Source organism: Lissotriton helveticus, chromosome 12, assembly GCF_964261635.1.
Source record: "Lissotriton helveticus chromosome 12, aLisHel1.1, whole genome shotgun sequence".
In the NCBI taxonomy this organism is placed as follows: Eukaryota; Metazoa; Chordata; class Amphibia; order Caudata; family Salamandridae; genus Lissotriton; species Lissotriton helveticus.
In genome coordinates, this window is record NC_136073.1 from 218,802,930 (window position 1) to 218,819,338 (window position 16,409).

General features: G+C 45.9%; 1 protein-coding gene across 1 annotated transcript in view; it reads right to left on the bottom strand.

The window, feature by feature from the left end:
• Positions 1-16,409, bottom strand: part of ZCCHC14 (zinc finger CCHC-type containing 14) — a 799,037-nt gene that overhangs the window by 253,055 nt on the left and 529,573 nt on the right. The gene's annotated exons all lie outside the window — the stretch shown is intronic.

Genomic DNA, 16,409 nt, shown 5'->3' on the forward strand with positions numbered 1-16,409 from the left:
TGGGGAAAAGATCTGCCCCTTCTTCCTCCTCCTAGTCATAGTCCTGGCACTTGATGTTAAGTTCAGAGGGGCTAGACGCAGGTCGAAAAACATCATCGACATATGAGCCATCATTAGAGTCCTCCTCCGCGGACTGAAACAATTGTTCAGGAAGAGCAGAGCCACTTTTTACAGGACTTAAATGCAGTTGAGGTACCCGTCTTTTAACCATTGAAGCAGTGACCACTGTAAAGGTGGTGGCTGTGGCCAGTGGATGGTGTGAAGTTGACGAGCTTGTCAACGAAGCGGCAGAAGATTCAGAAGGAGGCTGAATTGTCAGCGCTGCGTCTGCTGATGAAAAATCTGTAGCCATTGACGGATGTGACTTCCCTTTATTCTTCGTCGACGAATGGTTTTTCACCGTCGACGACGCCGTCGACGAAGAGGGTAGCGTCGACGCAGATGTCGCTGTCGACGAGGATGCCGTCGTCGGAATTTTATTAGTCGACGAAGTTGGGACCGTCGACGACGATGCAACCGTCAACAGTTGTCACCGTCGACAAAGAGGTTCCCATCGACGATGTGTCGCCTTCAAAGATGGGCGCGTCGACGAAGATGGACGCTTTTTCGTCGACGATGAGGTCTTGGCAATCGTCGACGTAGTCCCTGAAGACATAGAACATGTCGTCGTCGACGAAGAGACAGCATCAACTGATTTAGTCGTCGTCGATGGACGCGTCGACGAGCCAGTGCCCGTTTTTGAAGATGATGGCACGGCTTTGGACTGTGACGCCAGAGAATCAGGTCCCGTAGGTGTTGGAGGCAAGTCCTGTGGGGAGACATTCTTAGAGACTTCAGCAAGTCTTCGTTTCTTGAGGAATGGAGAGGGCATCTCCCGTCTCTGACCCACGTTACTGAGAGGCCTTGGAATGAAATGAAGAGACACTCTCAACATCCAAGACCACTGACTCAGATGTCTTCAACTTCTGTAGCCACAGAAGGAGACAGGCCTCTCTGTCTCTTAAAGTTTTAGCAGAAAAAGTACGGCAGTACTTACAGTTCTTGACTTCATGGTCCGGGTAGAGACAGTAAATGCATTTACTGTGTGGATCTTCATGAAATAGTCTCAGTTTGCCACAGTATGAACATTGTCTAAATAAAGATTTCCCTGAGGAAGACATTTGTAGGTAGAAATGAGCTATGAAAGTAGAAAAACTGAGCAGAGCTCAGGGAGACTCCCTTCACACGACGTGCGGTAGAAAATCTGAGGACTTGCGCTTCTGAGGAAAAGGTTCTAGAGGGTGATGCAGCCTGATTGGCTGGAATGTGGACCATAAAAATGACACTGATATGTTACTAAAGTGAATTCTCCCTTAGGCTGCTATGGGCCTATTCTGTTCAATGGTACTTTCTTAACTGTATGGTATCTTTATATCTAATTGCATTTTGTTGGTGGGAATTGACAAAGCCTAGAGATTACAGAGGACAACGCAAAAGACAGGAGTGGACCCAGTGGCTACAGCTATTCTATCGTAGCTGTATTCAAAAGAATACCTTAACTAAAGAGTGGCCAACAAGGCAAGCTTAGCTACAGACAGTCAAATAGTAGTAGCACAGAGAGTCATAGGGCAGAGGCAGCTTGAAGGAACTGAAAGGCAGGGATGGATACCCAAAATTTGGAAAACATAATGAAGACCAAAGAAGCTTTTGTTAAAATTGAATTAGGAAGGAAGCTTAATTAATAGGTTGGAAAAAATAAGGTGCGTTAAAAAGTTAGGGAAATATAATTGTTAATAATATAAGCACTGTAGGACTTACTGGGGCCAGCAGCAGGATCCTCGGTAGAGGAGCGCTCCTCTGGTGGTTGTCCCGGTGACTCGGACCCCGTCTTCTTGCCCCTGGGTGCTGATCATGTAAGAAATAATAAAAAAAAGAGAGAAACATTGAGTGATGTGAAACAAATACATCATTAAAAAATCAGCTCAAGCATTTTAGGAAACAATTGCAATAAAATTGAACTATCTAAATGACTACTGGCTTGCAGGATTCACGGACCGTCTACTTATAGAACACTAATCAAATGTTCCATATTCATTCTGATTGCAGAATACTAACTAACAAAGCCAGTACCACCTGACCTACACTACCTATTCCAGACAGGCCAATTGTTCAGTAAGTTGCATTTCCATTTTATTTTTGCCAGCAAACATGCATAGATGAGATGGAGGACACATGCATAAATTTGTGCATACACCAAATTGTTGGTTGTTTGCGTCATATATGTTGATCTGCTACTGACTGACAATGCTATTGCTGCTAAGCCTACCACTCAGTAAACAAACTACAAAAAGGTTCTATGGAGGGGTGGGATAAGAACTAACTAAGCAGCATTCAGTGACAGAGGAGGCGTCATGCAGACCATAAAAAAAATATGAAATAATACTAAGTAAACCTATATCCATCCACCACTATTTCACTGAAGGACAATGGAAGGACTAGACTCTAGCAATAGCATTAACTAACTTCAGTTCTCTAAAGTAAACTCTAACATCAATAATCAGCCCAAGCTAGCGAAAAGTTACAAACAAGTAAGAGAAGTGGCGAGCAGCACCTGTGTCATACAATCACAGAAGATTTTGAAATGGAATTGATCTGCAATGTAACTAAGCGCACCAGTAATCATGTTACTTATTCGTCCAAGAATTATACACAATACTTATACTACTATATATATATATATATATATTACTAGCTACTCACCAAGCCCCACGACCTCGACACCTAGCAGGTCCAAAAGGTCCTGCTCCTGGTCCAGAATGTCTGCCCATCGGTAGGCCAGCTGCTGGTGGGTGTGCCGGATACCCGAGCAGTGGAAGACTGCCCGGCGCACCTTCGCGCACCGGCGGTGATGCTCCTGTGTGAGGTAACCGGAGCCTGGCCTGCCGCCTGCTGCCAAGGGGAGGTGGCGCTGGATGAAAAAAACCAGGGCGGCCACCTCCACCTCCCCGAAAAGTTGGCGGGCCTGCAACCCTGCAGGTCGCATTCTGCCGCAAGGCAGCCGGCTCTTGGGCGCTAGCGCCGTGTTCTTCGAGCCGGTACTGCTGCTGCCCTTTGCCATGGTTCTGGGGTGGAGGCGGAAAAGAAAAGTCCGAACAAAAGGAAAAAAAGTTAGGGGGAAGAAGTAGGAGCTTAAAGAAAGAAGTAAAATAAAACAGTAGAGAAGTAAAAAAAAAAAAAAAAGTTGTTAAAGTAGAAATACAATTCAAAATATAAACTTAGGGACAGAGAGAGATAGATGACAAGTAAAAAAAAGTAAGAAAAACTGAAAATAAGTAAAGATTGCAAAGATAAAAGCTGGATAGAAAACTAGGCCCAGAACCATAGCATAGAGTGTGAAAAACAAGATGGCCGCGCCCATCGCGATCACGTTGGTAAGTTTGCGCGATATTTCTCGCTGACATGCACTTTGTCGGCGCAAACAAGTAGATGCGTCCCCGAACATGACTTGCACAACGCGAACACGTTATGCGCGACCCGGAACAGGAAATAAGGCAACACGATCGGGCGGGCCAATTGAAAAAACAAGATGGCCGCGCCCATAGCCCACCGCATGGGTAAGTTTGCGCGCTACAATCCCCTGAGCACACAGACAGCGCCCCGAACACGCACAACGTGCTCCCGAGCACGAAAAACGGCCTGCGAACGGGTCCAACAAGCTACTACGCATGCTTGCGAAGCTCGCGTAGTGCGAGAACGTCTTCGCGTAGCGCGACTACGCGTACTACGCCCACCCCTACTCGACAGGAGGTTGTGTTTGCATGGCACCCTCTTGTTTGGTCTGGTGCAGAGGTGACATAGCTCTTCAAACAACCATAGTCTGGGCTATTTTGGTGCTATTAGAATCATTAAAGCATTGAATGCTTTGAGCTTGATTAGTACTGTTGGATTCAGAGGAAAGACATAGGGAAAACTTTATAACCAATCGTTCAATAGGACATTGCCCAACGAGTTTGGTTCCCACATTCTCAATGCGAAGTTCGGGCATTTTGCGTTTTTTCTTGTGGTGAATAATTATGTCGGGAAACCCTGCAGACTTGGAAAATACTTGATAAATTAGCATTGTCTATTTCCCATTAGTGGTTCTCCATGAAGCACCTCCTTAGTAGATCTGCTTGAGTGGTGAGAAAAAGTTTGTCTTCACAGTTGTCCTTCCATTGAGTCCATTGGTCTTCGAGGCACTGCTGTAAGGTCTCATTTGGACAAATGCAATCGGAGCTAGATAAATGCAAGCACCACGGACCCCAGTGGAGATAAGATCTTTTTGAGCTGTTGGGTGCAACATTTGAAGAAGTAGGTGACATTTCCAAACAATGGTATACACTCCCTCCTCCGAATACATTTCTCCTTATATAGTACCTAGAGGGGCTTCTAGATAATCGGAAAGTTTGCGAGGTGAAGGGATCAACTTCTCATGACTGATATGCAAGCCAAGTCTTGTCAAGAATTTGGTCATTATGTTGAAATCCAACTGTGCTTGAGGATAGGAGTGTGCCTTTATCAGCCAACCGTCTGGATAAGGTTAAGTATAAATCTTCTTTCTCCAGTGAGCTGCGATCACCACCTTAGCTTTGGAGAATGTTCTGGGTGCGGATTTTAGACCAAATGGAAAGAGTGTGTACTGATAATGGGCTTTTCCCACTACAAATCTTAAGAATTTTCTATTTTTCTACGCTATGGTTTTGTGGAAATATGAGGTTTGGTGCTCCACTAAGACATCCTGTCTCCTTCTTTTCATCAAATGTGGGTAGATCTGATGCAGGGTTTGCATCCTGATTTTTTTGTCTTTTGATATTGGTGTTTGCATGTATTAGGTCGAGTAAAGGCGTGAACCCAATTTGCTTGCTTTGCTTGGGTACCCAAAAATATCTTGAAAAGATACCTTTTCCTTTTGAGATAAAGGACTTGGGTCTATTGCTCCTTTTTGGAGTAGAGACCATGCCTCCTTTTTAAATTGCGGAAATTCATGTTTTGGTGCTGATTTTGGAGATATTGAAGGTGGAAGATCTTTGAACTGGATGGTGTAGCAGTTTTTGATTATTTGTAGGACCCATTTGTCGGTGGTTATTAATCTTCACTCTGTTAACAGATGTGAGACACTCCTTTCCACTGGAGTAGGAAACAGAACAGGAGTGGGATTCTCATTGTTTTGATATTGGTCATGATTTCAAAGAGTATTGGTGGGCTGTCTGCTGTTGACATCTTCCTCGATTATTCCAAAGATGGAATTGTTGTTGGTGTTGCTGTTGACGGCCTTGGGACTGAGAAACGGACTACTGAGAGGACAGACCATCTGTCTGGACTAAAATAGTCCCTGCAATGGTATTGGGATAATAGAACAACTTATTCTCCTTTAAACTCACTGCTTTGAAGGTTTCTAACTCTTTCTTCATTTCTATCCATCCCTTTGTCAGTGTGGGGGCGAAAAAAGGGTTGGTCCAGTGAAATGGAGGTTCATGATGTTCAACTAAGCATCCGGGTTCAGGGAAGAAGCCAAGACAACCTGAAAAGAGATATACCATTGAAGAATTGTGTTCTGGCCAGATCTGCTTCATTTATAGTTCTTAAAAGTGACAGCTGCCGAGTTGCATATTTTTCTACCTCCTGCTTCCAGTCTCTTACTTTCCTTTTCAGGAGGGACTGAAGTCTCTGGAGCTGAAGGATGTTTCTTTCTTACTGCAGAGATTATTACAGAGTCTGGTTTGAGATCTTGCCTTGAGTAGATAGGATCGTGTTCTGAAGTCTTGTATTTTTTGAGAAGTCGAGGAGCTGCAGCCTTAAAACTGGATGGAGTAAGTAACTTTTCTTCTGCAAGTTCTGCAAATCTCAATACCAAATGAAAGGTAGGTGTTAGTGAAGCTCATGGTAGCAGACTTTCCATTTACACAGAAATTGTTGCCTGTGGCACTTGCAATTGAATATTTAGTTTATTGGCAGCTCGGACAAGGACGTCTTGAAAACTAAAAATGTTATCTACAGGAGACAACCCAAGAGGTGACGCTGCTGGAGAAGTGGGCGCATATCTGGAGTCAGGGAAGCCTTCAACAAGAGTACTGAGATTCTTTGGCTTGAGACGTGGCCTCAATGGAGTCAGGTACTTTAATTCTTGAGAGAGAGAGAGAGAGAGAGAGAGAGAGAGAGAGAGAGAGAGAGAGAGAGAGAGAGAGAGAAAGAGAGAGAGAGAGCGAGAAAGAGAGAGCGAGAAAGAGAGAGCGAGAGAGAGAGAAAGAGAAAGAGAGAGAGAGAAAGAGAGAAAGAGAGAAAGAGAGAGAAAGAGAAAGTGAGAAAGAGAGAGGGAGAGGGAGAGGGAGAGGGAGAGAGAGAGACAGAGAGAGAGAGAGAGAGAGAGAGAGACAGGGCGGACATGCCTGAATACTGAGGGAGGTTGTCCTGCATTTTTTCATCTGACAAAGGTCATGTACCACGTGGTCTTCTACCTCTTCAACAACCCAAGATCTGGGTTTTCCCGCTCACCGTTCTTCCTTCCAAAAGAAGCTTCCCCCATCCCAGGCCCTCCTTAATGCAGGCCGCTGCGCAACCACACTAGTAGGCACCTAGCCAGCCACTTGCCTGTGGCCTTTAGTTCCTGCTTGTTCCAGCCTGATCCAGTGACGCTGCTGCTGCCAGGGTTTTAATGCTCGAGTTTTCTCGCTCACCGTTCTTCTTGCCAACAGAAGCCCCGTCCACAGCAGGACCTACTTAATGTAGGCTGCACCGCTGGTGCACTGAAGGCGCACCAAAGGCAAGCCCGTCTGAGCCCATCTACACCTAGACCGTGCCCAATGCCATGACCCCTGCCCCCCGAATAATACACCATCACAAGCTCTACAACCTTGACCCTAGATGGAGCAACAAATACTGCCACTGCGCTGACCCACGCTCCATGGTAGGACAGTTCACCTGCACCCACTGCCACTTCACCTGCGCAGGCAGACAGCCAGCCAGCCAGCCAGCCAGCCAGCCAGCCAGCCAGCCAGCCAGCCAGCCAGCCAGCCAGCCACCCCCCAGCCAACCGACAAGCCTCACCACAAACATACCACCTGAACAAAAATACTAATGCTCCCTTCTCAACATATACTCACTATCCAAACACTAAACTGAGTTTTGGGACATCCTCTTCCTCACTGAGACCTGGCTCAACCCTACTTCCGCGCCCTACATCGCCACTGCAATTCCTAAGGATACAAGATCACCCACAGCGACTGTATGAACAAGCCTGGCGGTGGGATCACCGTTATACAAAAGGAATCCATTCAATGCACCACCACAATGAAGACTTCACCTCAGCCATGGAACACCTCAACTTCAGACTCCAAACAAACAACAAAACCACCAACAGGGGAGCTCTCGCCTACTGCCCTCTAGGACCATGTCCAGGCTTCTGCAAACTCATCATCCCCCCCCCCGCCATAAACACAAACAACTACATTTTCCTCTGCCACCTCAATTTCCATCTCGACTACCACAATGACATTCACATGACCAACCTCCTCAACAGCATTAACATCGGACTCATTCTATTCCTCCACGACCACACAACGCAGGCCACACGCTTGGCCCTATCTCCACATCCAGCGACCGCATCAGGCACAGCCAAACCATGCAACTCACCTGGACCTACCAATCCATTGTCCACTTCAACATCACCGGCTCACAGGCCTCCACCTCCGGTCTGCCCAACGCCCCCACCGCAACTGGAGCAAAGTCTCAAAGGAAACATGTCTTAACGCCCACAGGACCCACCCCATCTCCTCCAACAACCTAGACCAGATCATCAGAAACTTCAACAATTGGATCACAAACTGAGCCATCAGCGTCGCTCCCATCGGCAACAACACCCACAGAAGGTCCACCAAGCAGGCTAGCTGGTACACTAAAGGCATCAGAACCACTAAATGACACAGTAGACAACTGGAAAGGAGATGACGCACTAGGAAGGATACGACTGACAAGACCGCCTTCAACCTCTACCACAGACAGTTGAGAGAATCGAGGAAAAAGGCCTTTGCCTCATGCACAAATCAGGCTTCAATAACAGCAAAAAACTGTTCAACATCGTCAAATAATTCTCAAACTCCTCAGCTGCAACAAATATTATGCCCTCACAGAAACTCTGTGGCAACCTTGCAAACTTCTCCCACGACAAGATTGCCAACATCTACAGAAACTTCAAACCACAGCCCAATGCCACCAACTTCTTAAAGCAACACAACAACCCAGCTACCACAACAGGCATCCAACTAACCAAATGGAGCCAGCTTGACCCACAGGACACCACCTCCATCATGAACTCGGTCCACTCAGAGGTCCCAACCGACCAATGCCCTCACAACATCTTCAACCTAGGCGAAGCCAGAATTAGCCACATACTCACCACCTTGTTCAACACCTCTTTTGCCACAGCCACCTTCCCAGAGGACTGGACACACGCAGAAGTCAACATCATAATGAAGAAACCATCAGAAGACCCCAGAGAACTCAACAACTACCAACCAATCCTCCGGCTCCTGTTCCTGACCAAAGTATTAGGAAAATACATCAACCAACAACTCTCCTCACATCTGGAGCCTAAGCTCCTACTAGACTTCTCCCAATCTGATTTGGTAGCAAATACAGCGCCAAGACCGCCCTCATCACGGCTACCAGCGACATCCGAGCTCTACTTAACCAAGGAAAGACTGCAGGTTTCTTTGGAGAGTCTGACCTGTTGAAATGGCAAAATATCCAAGATGTGAAGAAAACTGAGCAGAGTTCAGGGAGACTTCCTGTCACAATGGTGTGCAGTAGAAAATCTGAGGAACTTACCTCTCTTGGGAGTGTTCTAGAAGGTACTGTCATTTGATTTGTTATATTTTCAAGTTTGGTTCTTTTTACAAAATGATATGGATGGGCTAGTGCAGTGATTGCTCAGTGAAAGATAGCCTATGGTAAAGTTATTTACTGCTATTGTAAGATTACAGTGGGACTCCCACCTCGACGGCGGGGATGATTCAAGCATGTGAGTCTCTGAAAGATCCAATACCGGATAACATAGGCATCCAAGAAGCCACTCCAAGATGGATCGCATCTTTCCTCGCCGGAAGAATGTAAAAAGTCTGCATTTCCCCTTTACCTCCAAACTCAAGGAAATCATCTGTGGAGTACCCAAAGGATCCTCACTCAGTCCACCCTTTTCAACGCTTCTATGACACCTCTGCCAGCATCGCCAAAACCCATGGACTCAACATATTTTCTTTAGCCAACGACACGCAACTCACCCTCTCCCTCTCTGAAGACACCAAAACCAACTTCCATAACTGCATGACAAAAGTCGTCAACTGGATGAAGGACAACTGCCTGAAGCTCAACACGGATTCTGATTTTTAGAAAGAAATAGGGATGCATCCTGGTGGCCCTCAGAACTCACTCACTCACTCCTGACTACTCCTTGTGCTTAATCTGATAACCAAGAGAGTCTCTGAAGTTGACAAATTATTGGTCCCTCAAACTGCCTTGGCTTCCAGGTGCTTCACAACTCTTTCCTGAAAGCTGACAACTTATGCAACAAAGCATGTTGCCTGGTATTGGTGGAAAAATGGGGGTATGACCCAGCTCTCTATACCTGGTGTTCCTGGCACCACTGGAATAAAGGTGATGTAGGAAAAACAACCTCATGGAAGAGGGGGGGGGTCTCTAGGTAGGGTTCCTCAATACTTCACCACAGACTGTGCCTCTTGGTCAATAGCCACTATTTACCTACTGAATAGTTTCCCAATGGTGAAACACAATATCTCTTATGGGATCAATGAACCTTTATTTTGCATGCAAGTGAGAATGTTGTGAGCAATCCCGTAATGATTGATTTACACAGGGCAGAGGCATGTGCGGGATGAATGTTTTCCAAACAAGAGACAACAAAGTTAAACATATTTAAACTGCTGCAAACTGTTGCTAATAGACATTGCACCGTTTAAAGCCCGAGCATTGCAATATAAGCTACCCAAGCAAAATGAAGAAGCCCTAGGATAGAGACTGATAGGAAGAAAATGTATATCAAAGATCAAAACAGTTTTCAGACCAGGGTTCTACATGGGATATCAGGGGCCTTGAGAAAAAGCATTTCTTTTCCACATGTTTTGGACAGAAAAGAGGGAACTAAAGAGGATGTGCAAGTGTGCAGCAAAGCATTGCTTCACTGAATCAACACCCGGTAGACATCCCGCTTCTTAGGGGTTGGAGCCAAAGAGCACTAATCTTGCTAGGTAACGCTAACGCAAGCATAAATGCAGAATGACGTAGAGTTATCCTGTCAAAAATTAATCCCAAGTTGAACAACCTAGCTACCAAAGAACCTTCAGAGATCCCCAAAGATCTCCTATTCGGAGATGTCATGATCAAATCTCTCAGTAAATACGTCTCTACTTTTTCTACTTTGGACAAGGCCAAGTCAAACATAAGTAGGGTTTTCAACCCCAATGTTTTTGGACAGGCCTGAAGAAGGGGCCTTTCTCCCGGCTGAGTTTTATACACGCCCAATTTCAGAGCAAGGGGCTTTGGCAGAGGCTTCCAACAAGGAACACCACCACCTTTTTACCCGCAATGTGGCAGAGGTTACCATTGAAGAGGCCCAAGAGGACGCACACAGATGTCAAGCCCATTTAATAGTGAGTATCAATATTCTCCTTTTCAATTCTTCCCAGGTAAAAGTGTGTGGGGGGGTCACCCCAAATTCTTTTTCAAAACCTGGCAATCCATCACCAAAGACACCTGGATCCTAGATACGGTCCAAGGGTTCATGATAGATTTCCTGCAACCACATCACCAATCCCATGTATCCAGGGAACTAAGTCCACCTCAAGATCAACCTAGGGTAGTCGAAGAGAAGATTTCCTCTATGTTAAAAAAGGCGGCATAATATAAATGCCAATGAGCCAGTAGGTTTTTATAAGCATGCTCTTTCTGATACAATAGAAAGACAAAGGCTGCACCGTCATTGGAGAAACCCTCACCGACGGAGATGGCCTAACCGCAGCTGACGACGGTAACCCCACCACTGCCTCCGTTGACGCAGTCGCCATCATCGTCTTAGCCATCAGCGTAGTATGTGTCGCTGACAAAACAGTTGACGTAGTGCCAGTTGCAGTGGAGATGGAGGCCGTAGATGGAGATTTCTTCGTTGATGGGCCGGATGTTTTCTGTCAATAGAAGAAACTCTGGAAGGGGAAAGAGGCATTGACGGTGAAGAACCCAACCTCTGGTGAGAATAAGGCCTAGGCTGGTCTTTCTTGGCTTTTTTCTTCTCAATCCTCTCCTTACTCTGAGACCTGGATTTTTTTGAGGGTCCTTAAGCAATGAGGAAGATCTTTCTTTTCTCTTTCTGGAGGAGGTATGGGGCTTCTCCTCAGCCTTTTGCTGTTTTTTTTCTTTGTAGCCCGATAAGCAGCCTACCCTCACAATCCTTGAGAGTTTTTGAGGAGAAAGTACAACAGTACTTGCATTCTCTGGGCCTGTGGGTCCTTAGAATGAAGTCTGGACTTTCCACAAGTCTTACAGGGTCTAAATAACCATTTTTTAGACTGACATTATGGAGGAAAATAGGTATTCACACTCCTGGGCCTGTACCTCAGAAGAAATGTGAAGTGATGAACCTCTGGCTGGAGTTCAAAAAGGCAACAGTAGAAACACTGACTGAACAGAGCTCAAGGAGACTCCCTAACACATGACTTGCAATAAGAGTTATGGTGGCCCAGAGGCGAAGGAGACTGTATGGTCTACGCTCTGATTGGCTAGTTTGGATGTTTTACAACAATGGTAATAGGTTGCTAAAAGCTAGTGAATACTTATGGGCATTTGAATGTTGAAGTTTTAATACTACTATTTTACTGTTACTGTGGGACTCCCACCATGACGACGGAGAAGATTCAAGCATGTGAATCTATAAAACATACAATACTGGAAAACAGAAATACCAATGAGCCAGAAGGTTTTTACAAGCACAGTCTTTCTGATACAAAAAAAAAAGACAAAGGCTGGAGACCTGTTATAAATCTCAGAGTCCTAAACAGGTTCAGCGTCTACAGACACTTCAAAATGGAGGGAATCCACCTCCATAGAAGCATCTTACTGGAGGGAGACTGTTTAGTAAAACTGATCCTCAAAGATGCGTATTTCACCATTCCAATGGCTCAGGAATGTCAAAACTACCTCCAATTTTCTATGGCAAAATCAGCCTTTTCAATTTCAGGCACTTCTCTTCGTTCTAGCATCAGCCCTTTTGCACTTTACAAAAGTAATGAGAGCAATCATCTGTTTTCTAAGAGAGAGAGGAATATGACTTATTATATATCTGGACAACATTCTAATAATGTTGCAGTGTCAGGTGCAAATTCTCAAAGATCTAGAGAGAACAATATCCCTCTTGTAAAATCTAGGTTTCATCATAAAACAAAGTAAAGTGTATTCTAACACTCTCAAAAAACAGAGTTCATGGGTTTCTCAATAGATACAGTAAAATCTATTCTCCTACCATTGAAGAAGTTGGCCAAAATCCAGAAAGAGATTCCCTTTGTTCTGAAACAACACTTATGACCCTGAGAGAACTTTCCAGACTTCTAGGCCTTTTATCCTCCATCCAGGCCATATTCCCGGGTCCCCTCCACTACCGTGCTCTTCAAAGAATAAAAGGAAGAGCTGTGCGAGCATGCCTGTGGTATGAGGACAGAATCTCCTTGGATCAGGAGGCAAGATTACAATTGACTTGGTGGCTGGAGAACCTAAATGCATGGAACAGACCTATAATTTTTGGTTCATCACCGGACTATATTCACGAAACAGGTGAGTCTCCTTGCTTGGGGCGCTCATCTGGGATTCAAGAATATGGAGTGAGTGTGGTCCCACACGGAAAAAGCCCACCACATAAACTTCCTTGAATTGACCACGGGATGTTATGTCTTGATGAGTTTCAAACATTGTTTATAGGGGAGATCAGTACCGCTTAGAACACAAAATCTCACTCAAAGTAGAATACTTACCCAGGGAAGCCAATGTCTCAGCCAACTGAAAGAAAATAAGTTACTTACCTGGCTTCAGAGGATAGCGAGATCCTCACTACTAGTCCGTACGGACAACACAACCAGTATGTTTTACATAAACAAACAGGGAGGAACAAAATCTCTCTCGCTTTCTACAGATGCGCAGGAACTGTGGGACTGGGCAACAGAAAAAGGAAACTCCCTAAAAGCCGAGCATGTTCCAGGTCTACACAACATGCTGGAAGATGTTCTCAGCAGAGCTACAGACAATTACCATGAATGGGATCTCAATCAATTTCAGTTGAAAAGAGTGTTTGCTCTATGGGGGAAACCAACTCTGGACCTGTTTGCCACGAACACCAATACCAAATGCCGGTTCTATGCCAGCAGGTACCCCCTCCTGGGATCTCAGGGCAATGCCCTTTCAATGCGATGGTCAGGAATTTATGCCTACGCTTTTCCCCCCATCCCATTGGTTCCCAGAGTACTGACCAAAATTAAGCTGGAGGGGTGTTGCCTGATTCTCATTGCACACAGGTGGCCCAGGCAGCATTGATTTCCGGAACTTCTTCACCTCTCAGAAACGTTCGTCTACAGCTGTCTCCCCCCTCTTCTGTCCAAGGACAACGGTCAAGTACATCATCCGAATCCGGAAGCTCTACATTTGCAAGCCTGGCTCCTGAATTCATGGAATTTAAGGACATGAGTATTTCTCTGGAGTGTAGCGATATTCTCTCAAAATCCAGAGCGGAAAGCACCAATAAGACTATGAGGGGGTGGCATCGTGGACTCGTCTCTTACCTGTTCTTCCAGACCATTGTACCCAAGATGACCCTCACTCAGAGAAATGGACCCGGACGCCTACCTTCCAAAGTACGCCATCCGTGGGGATAACCCCACCCACCTGTCATGTATCCATACAGGAGAGTCGAGTGTGGAGTGACACGGCGCAAGTGAGAGGAAGGCACGACGATTATAGGAGACGGAGAGAAATCGAGAGGAGACCAGCTTGTATAGAACCGGGAAGCAGTATTGGGGAAGAGGACGGAGCTGCAGCCGGAGAAGAAGTCGAGCGGTGGAGTGAGGCGTGGTGGTGCCCACCGGAGGATGCTGGAGAGCAGCCGCAACGAGTCGGTGAATGACTGCGAGAAAGGGGAAAAAGGGGAAGGGACTGAGGATGACGGGAGGCTTGCTGACACAACGAGTGGGGCAACGGAGTAGTGAGCGCATAGTAAGCCGCAACGCTGACCTGGGAGAACACCCACATTGTTCTTGTTCCCTATTACCCTGTTGCCTGCCTATAGCCATAACCAAGGAACGAAGAGTCAGGATAATCCAATTCAGGAGCCAATCACTCTGAGAGCGAGCACTCGAGGAATGTCTGTGGTGAATTGTGTTCCTTGCTATCTGGAGTTGACTAGCCCTTCCTTACTATAAAATACCCCATGTTTCTTTTTTCCTTTCGTTTGGGGTTTTCTTGTTTTTGTGACACCGGTCAGGTGTGGTGACGGGTACACAAACAGGACAAATTCGGACCACAGTCTGAAACAATATGGAAGAAGCCCAGGCTGCCCAGAAGGACCAATATGACAAGAAGGCAAAAAGAGATCCTTCTCTGTAGGGGATCCGGTATTATTTGTGACAAGTAACAGGCCCAGGCAAAATAAGAAAGGCGGCAATGTAAATAAACAGAAAAAACAAATAAAACTTTAAATTGCAAAATTATTCAATTTTCCCTAATGCAAATAAATTTGCATTAGGGAAAGAATGAAAATGTACTAGAAAGTATCTTATATCATTTTATAAAACTTATTAAATTGAATAATTTTGCAATTTTGTTTTTTCTGTTTATTTACATTGCCGCCTTTCTTATTTTGCCTGGGCCTGTTACTTGTCACAAATTGTCTTACCCTGACCCAGGAATGTGATCCAATATCAGGGGGTCCCTGTTACTTGCAGGGGATTCGGTATTATTCATGATGGCCTCCTCTGACCATAAAATGTTAGGGCAGTGTCAGGGTCCCTATACTGTGATGGAGAAGGTAACACCTGTGACCTACTGCGTGGAGAAATATACTAACTGGGGTACTTCACAGATATACCCCATCAACCTGTTGAAAAAATGGGAGGATCCCTTTCCAGCACTTCTGAGCATGACAATAGGACAAGTTCCTTTGTTTGACCAGTGCGTTGACACCGACCTGCCTTCCAATCTGCGGCAACAACTGTTGGATGTCCTCCATCCCCTGCAATTAGTATTTTCTCTGTCCCCAGGGAAAACACCCCTGTTGGAACACTCCATCAAAACCCTTCCAGGGAAGAGTGCGTCTCATTTTATCGGATACTCGAGGCACGTAGGAACACCATTAGGGAGGAAGTGCATCAAATGTTGTGGATAGGTATCATCGAGCCATCAGTGAGGGAATGTAGTTAGCCCATCCTCCTGGTACCAACGCCGGATGGGTCAGTACGGTTCTGTATAGACTTCCGGGAAGTGAACAAAATATCAGAGTTTGACACCTATCCTCTACCTAGGGTGGAGAAATGATTGAGCGAATAGGCAAAGCCAAGTATATCAGCAAGACAAAAAGAAAACAGTCTTTTCTACCCCGGACGGGTTGTACCAATTTACAGTGTTGCCTTTCGGGTTACACAGGCCCATGCCACCTTTCAAAGAGCCATGAATCTCATTTTACAACCCCATGAAAGCTACGCTGGGGCTTACATTAACGAGTGATACCTGGGAACAGCACCTGATACATTTATATAAAGCGATTCAGGCCTTAGGGAGTCAGGGCCTAAAAATTAACCCTGCCAAACGCCATCTAGCAGCACCGACCGTCCTGGGTTACCTATTGGGAGAGGGAGTCATCAGGCCCCAAAATAACATACTGGCAGCTATCTCTTAAATACCTTTTCCCAAGACTAAGCGGGACCTCCAAGCCTTTTTAGGATTACTCGGATATTACCGTAGATTCATTCCTAACTTTTTTCAGACCTCGGCCCCCCCTAACAGACCAACTTCAGAAAACCGCAAGAGCAGAAGCCATATTGAGACAACCCACCCCATACGTGATCTAGGCCTTCGAGACCCTAAAAACATTCCTTACCTCAGACACTGTTCTGGCAAGCCCTGATTCCTACATGAGCCCCCTCGCAGCCATCGCACGCCAGCACAACCTCAACATCATCTCCTACGCCGACGACACCGAGCTGATCGTCTCCCTCACCAACGACCCCGCCACCGCCAGAACCAACCTGCACGAAGGGATGACAGACGTAGCCAAATGGATGTCGAACAGCCGCCTGAAACTGAACTCGGACAAGACGGAAGTCCTCATCCTGGGATCCTCACCCTCCGCC